Raw genomic sequence first — 6,218 nt, 5'->3', positions numbered from 1 at the left:
TCACATCCTGTCTGATGTACAGAGATTCTATTTTGTTACAGTTTATGTGTCATGTGATAGAAGTTAAAGTGACGTTCATATATTTATGTTCTGAAATTTTGTTGGGATCAGTTTAATTATTTGCTCATTTCATTTTGTATCATATTGTTATTTTATTGTTCTTCTTGTAAACAATGGACCCCTTTAACTGCCATGGATGTAAGTACTATGTACACGGCGGCAGGGACCGGTAATCAGACTCTTGGTTGTAGAGCAGCCGGGAATGTTTTCTTACCGTTGTTCAGCCGGCTGTCGGCTTTCTGATGGAAGCGTTTTCCACACACTCTGTAAGGTGCCCCCCCTCCCCCCAACTACCTCCACCATGTATCCCGGGGCTCGCCTGTCCCTCCTGCATGTATAGGGTCGCCGCCTGTCCGGGATTCACCCGGGCAGTCCAGGTTTTTAATGCTGTGTCCGGGTTTCAGCTGCCATGAAAAGATGTCAGGCAGACAGGGGCTACCAAAATTAAGATAGGGGCTACTGGCCACGACTCATTCTCCCCCCCAAAATTCTGTACGTCGCTAGAATGTTCAGGTTTTGCTGTTAGAAAAGGTGGCAACCCTACTGGGACCACCATGGTGGGTGTTGGTGGATAAAGCGGACATCTGTTCACCGGTCTTCCCTCTGGTGAGTGAACCCGGAAACAGCAAACATTTCGTCACTTCCAGGTTCTGAGCTGCCATTGTCCGGCTGCTGTGGCCGGGGAAGAAGCACAATCTGCACTTGATCAGCTTCACTGGGATCCATAGGTGACATCAGGGGTCTACTACACCCCCCCTGATGTCTCCTTAAAGAGGACGTGTCACCAGCAATATGCTATCACATAGGGGACTGTCAGCCCCCCTATATGATAGCAATAAAGTGTAAACAAAAATTAAATTAATTTAAAAAAACTCCCCAAACTATTGTTCGAAGCCCCCTGCCCCCCACCTACACGCACCTACCAATGTAAATACATGCATCAGGTGCGCCTACGTGTGAAAACGATGATTACGCCACACACGTTAGATATCGCCGCGCATGCCGGAGTGACACCAATATTTCCAGGGACATCATTCACTGATCACTCTAAATCGAGGACCTGTAAAGGCTTTTAAAGCGTCGCCTATGGACAATTTTGGGTACCGAAGTTTTTCACAGGTGCGGACTTGGCGTGTTTGGTATCCATTTACTCAACCTCATCTTTTGTGTTTTACCCGAAAATTGGGTTTTATTAAAAGTTTGGGTTGTGCTAATAATGCAACTGCCGCCGTTTTATTATTTGGGATCTCCGATTACAGAATATTTCAGACTTCGGGGGCTATAAGCGATTCATAGACATAAAATGTGCAAAATGTGCAAATAGAAAAGCAAAACAGATCTGGCAGTGTAAGGGTTAAAGTCCCTAGAAGGAAAATCCACCCCCTCCCCCCCTCTTGCCCCCTCCAGTCACCGTTATCTAAAGAGCAATGATTATAATGTATCAGGACGGAGCCGAAGTCACAATTTAATATGAATTTAGCTGAAAAATATAGCAAGAGCTACAAATAGAATGTGAGATGGAATATCGGCCGGCCGGGTCGGCTGCTGGTGATGGGAATGTCAGCGAGTCGGGATTTCCCACCATGGTGACCCCTGAGCTCCCAGTATGACGCAATCACGGAGTTTATCACTTCCACGGAGACCTGATTCCACTTACTGAGCCGGATATCTGGTCGTATGACGGATTCTCCTCCTCACATCCCACAATCTGACCCGGAACGCTCTCTCTGCAGAACTCATTAGAAGACATTGGAAGGAAAAAGACGATAAAAAACACAGAAATACCTCAGAAAGAGCAACCGAAAGTGGAAGTTCGAGAGTCTGAATACAGGAACTGGGAGGAGTCACATCCCAGTATAAGGAGGCTGAACACAGGCTGAGACTCCACATAGAGATCCACGTCTGACATCGGGTGAGTAGACCGTTCACTTACATATAGACAGAGAGATGCTGTGATGGCCACACACAGTATACATTCATATAGCTGTACAGAGGAGCTGCTACTCTAATGTCCCCTCCCCCCACAGTCACATCTGTTTCTGTACAGAGGAGCTGCTACTCTAATGTCCCCTCCCCCCACAGTCACATCTGTTTCTGTACAGAGGAGCTGCTACTCTAATGTCCCCTCCCCCCACAGTCACATCTGTTTCTGTACAGAGGAGCTGCTACTCTAATGTCCCCTCCCCCCACAGTCACATCTGTTTCTGTACAGAGGAGCTGCTACTCTAATGTCCCCTCCCCCCACAGTCACATCTGTTTCTGTACAGAGGAGCTGCTACTCTAATGTCCCCTCCCCCCACAGTCACATCTGTTTCTGTACAGAGGAGCTGCTACTCTAATGTCCCCTCCCCCCACAGTCACATCTGTTTCTGTACAGAGGAGCTGCTACTCTAATGTCCCCTCCCCCCACAGTCACATCTGTTTCTGTACAGAGGAGCTGCTACTCTAATGTCCCCTCCCCCCACAGTCACATCTGTTTCTGTACAGAGGAGCTGCTACTCTAATGTCCCCTCCCCCCACAGTCACATCTGTTTCTGTACAGAGGAGCTGCTACTCTAATGTCCCCTCCCCCCACAGTCACATCTGTTTCTGTACAGAGGAGCTGCTACTCTAATGTCCCCTCCCCCCACAGTCACATCTGTTTCTGTACAGAGGAGCTGCTACTCTAATGTCCCCTCCCCCCACAGTCACATCTGTTTCTGTACAGAGGAGCTGCTACTCTAATGTCCCCTCCCCCCACAGTCACATCTGTTTCTGTACAGAGGAGCTGCTACTCTAATGTCCCCTCCCCCCACAGTCACATCTGTTTCTGTACAGAGGAGCTGCTACTCTAATGTCCCCTCCCCCCACAGTCACATCTGTTTCTGTACAGAGGAGCTGCTACTCTAATGTCCCCTCCCCCCACAGTCACATCTGTTTCTGTACAGAGGAGCTGCTACTCTAATGTCCCCTCCCCCCACAGTCACATCTGTTTCTGTACAGAGGAGCTGCTACTCTAATGTCCCCTCCCCCCACAGTCACATCTGTTTCTGTACAGAGGAGCTGCTACTCTAATGTCCCCTCCCCCCACAGTCACATCTGTTTCTGTACAGAGGAGCTGCTACTCTAATGTCCCCTCCCCCCACAGTCACATCTGTTTCTGTACAGAGGAGCTGCTACTCTAATGTCCCCTCCCCCCACAGTCACATCTGTTTCTGTACAGAGGAGCTGCTACTCTAATGTCCCCTCCCCCCACAGTCACATCTGTTTCTGTACAGAGGAGCTCACACTCTAATGCTCCCCCCCCCCAGTCATGTATTAGGTGCATTAGGTGCATTAGGTGCATTAGGTGTATTAGGTGCATTAGGTGTATTAGGTGCATTAGGTGCATTAGGTGTATTAGGTGTATTAGGTGTATTAGGTGCATTAGGTGTATTAGGTGTATTAGGTGTATTAGGTGTATTAGGTGTATTAGGTGCATTAGGTGCATTAGGTGCATTAGGTGCATTAGGTGCATTAGGTGTATTAGGTGCATTAGGTGTATTAGGTGCATTAGGTGTATTAGGTGCATTAGGTGCATTAGGTGTATTAGGTGTATTAGGTGTATTAGGTGCATTAGGTGTATTAGGTGTATTAGGTGTATTAGGTGTATTAGGTGTATTAGGTGCATTAGGTGCATTAGATGTATTAGGTGTATTAGGTGTATTAGATGCATTAGGTGCATTAGGTGCATTAGGTGCATTAGGTGCATTAGGTGCATTAGATGCAGCTGTAGGGATGTAGTATTCCCTGCACCTCAACTGGACTGTTTCTCTAAGCATAGAGTGCATCTCCTCTGCCGCATGTTGTTCAAGCTTTCCCCAGCAGGGTGTGCTAGAGAGCTGTGATTCTGTGTTACGGATGTTTGATGTCATGGCCTTTCAGTAGAACCTGAGGAACCAGCTGAGGCATGCTGGGAAAAATATAAAATTACGGGGCCACTTCCTGTCCCGTCTCTTCCCTCCTGGGGGTTTTTTCCTTGTGAGGATGCTCAGAAGTTAGTCTTTCTTAGGCCATAGGCTGGGCACGTGGAAGAAAGTGGGGGCTCTCTCCTCCCAGGAGGAACCTCCTGAAGATGTTGGCTGCTGAAGGAAAGAGCATAAGGCTTTGAGGAGATAATTTTCAACAATCCTCGTATATGGAAATGTGCTGAGTGACTGACTGCGTCATACACCGGAACCTTCTATGTCTGCCTTGGAAGTTAAAGACCGAGATACCGCTAGAACCTCAATTGCCAAGGAGCTTACTTCTGTAGAGTCCAGGCAGCACGGTCTGTTATTTTAAAGGGAACGGAAAGAGACTTCAGAGGGACATCTAGAAGAGACTGTGGCCTACTCCAGGGTTAGGCAACCTCGGCACTCCAGGTGGTCAGGTCTTGCAATGCTTCATGGGACTTGTAGTGTATCCACAGCCGGGGTGTCAAGGTTTCCTACCCCTGGCCAAGTCTGATATTTGAGATCCAGTGTATTTTTGGGATATTCTGATTCACACCACATCCTCGTTCCCATAAGAATCTGCTAATGTGACTGGCTCCCATTTCTGATCATCCTTAGAAAGGAACTATGCCAGAGAGGGAATGTTTCTGGTACTTTACTGTTACTAATTTAACTTACAGCATTCATCATGTAGCTGCTGGTAACCTGAAGATCAGCATTCTTTCAGATTACGTTGTTCTTCTTACCTATAGCGCTGCATTTTGGCGCCCAACGTGGGGCCCTGAAGGGCACTGACTGTAGCAGCTGAAAGTGGAAATAAGTCTGGGTTGTGCTTTGTGGACTCGCTCTATTTTCTTTTGGCACTTTCTTATATAGGAAGCGCCAAAACAAAGACCTTCATGGCAGGATCACCAGGGAGCATATTAATGAGATCAAATGAAAATGGCATGCGAGTCTACATCAAGGTGTTTATTTGAGGTTTGCGTGATTTGGGTTTACTTGCGTTTACTGTAATTTTGTTGCCAGACCTGATTTTGTTCCTGTTTCATGAGAAAAGGGAACAAGTACTTCTACCCAAGCATAAGCATTCTGGCTGTGTCTCAATGGTGTCATTCCGGCAACTCAAAATGCCCGCTGTTCCCATTTTTAGCCAGAAACCCCCCCTCTGTGTGCCCCTCTGAAATTGATGTCCCTTTTATAGAAAGGGGCCTAAAATCAGCAGTGAGCCTTGCTAACAGCCATTCCCTAATTCTATGAGTTGGCACCAGCTGACCTTTGGTAAACTTGATCAATGATATTTAATAGGGATGCACTGATACCACTTTTTTAAGAGCGAGTACCGATACTTTTGATCAAGTACTCGCAGATACCAATTACCGATACTTTTTCTTAAAGGGACAGGTCACATTTTTTCTAAAGCAATACAAACTAATGCTTTAAGGTCACTTTCTTAATATTATGATTCATGAGATGACGAGGGAGCATGACGCCGGCTTCCCGGCCAATCAGGAAACCGGGCAGCGTGTAATGATGCGCTGCCCGGCTTCCTGATACAGGAAATACTCGTGCTAGGTATCGGAGCATTTGGGCGAGTACAAGTACTCGCCCAAATACTCGATATCGGCGCCGATACTAGTATCGGTGCATCCCTAATATTTAAGATATTGTTCTAAAAAAAGACTAGACCTTCCTCTATAATATCTAAGTGGGTCACCAGTCTCAGTATTGGGACAAGCATCCTTCATTGACAAATCCCTGACCGCCGCACCCTTTTTGTTTTTGCAGTCCGCGGTGCGTGAATCGAAAGCGACTTCCCCTGTAAACAATAAAGTGAATCGTGAAATCACAACAAGACACAAAAAGAAGTGCACGTGGGTGCTGTGGTCCTCCTCCCAAGAGGAAGTGCCTCGAAATTCCTGAACCCCCCCCAGGGCGCAAGGCTCCTGACAGGGGCAAGCACAGGTCCACCTACCCAAAGGCCGGCGGACCCCAATGCACCCACACCGGTATTTTGGTACCGAGTACCGATATTTTTTTTTTGCTACTCGGCGATACCAAGTACCGGAAGTCCCATTCAGGAAGCCAGGCGGCGTGTAACGACTCGCCACCCGTCTTCCCGATTAACAAGGAAGCCGTCCCATGCTTCTCGTCACACTGTGACGAGAAAGCATGGAGCAGGCTTGCTGGCCAATCGTGGAAGCCCGG

At 47.6% G+C, this 6,218-nt stretch overlaps 1 protein-coding gene across 1 annotated transcript in view; it reads left to right on the top strand.

Moving 5' to 3' along the window:
• The first annotated feature begins 1,952 nt into the window (after positions 1-1,952).
• The window catches only part of MLKL (mixed lineage kinase domain like), a 23,742-nt gene continuing 19,476 nt past the window's right edge, over positions 1,953-6,218 (top strand). Inside the window, exon 1 of the mRNA XM_018573393.1 lies at positions 1,953-1,972. The gene's annotated coding sequence lies outside the window, so the exon portion shown is untranslated. The remainder of the gene's footprint in view (positions 1,973-6,218) is intronic.

Source organism: Nanorana parkeri, unplaced genomic scaffold (assembly GCF_000935625.1).
Source record: "Nanorana parkeri isolate BGI_ZX_2015 unplaced genomic scaffold, ASM93562v1 scaffold2363, whole genome shotgun sequence".
Lineage (NCBI taxonomy): Eukaryota > Metazoa > Chordata > Amphibia > Anura > Dicroglossidae > Nanorana > Nanorana parkeri.
The sequence above is the reverse complement of the archived record's forward strand: the minus strand, read 5'-3'. Positions and strand labels throughout refer to the sequence as shown.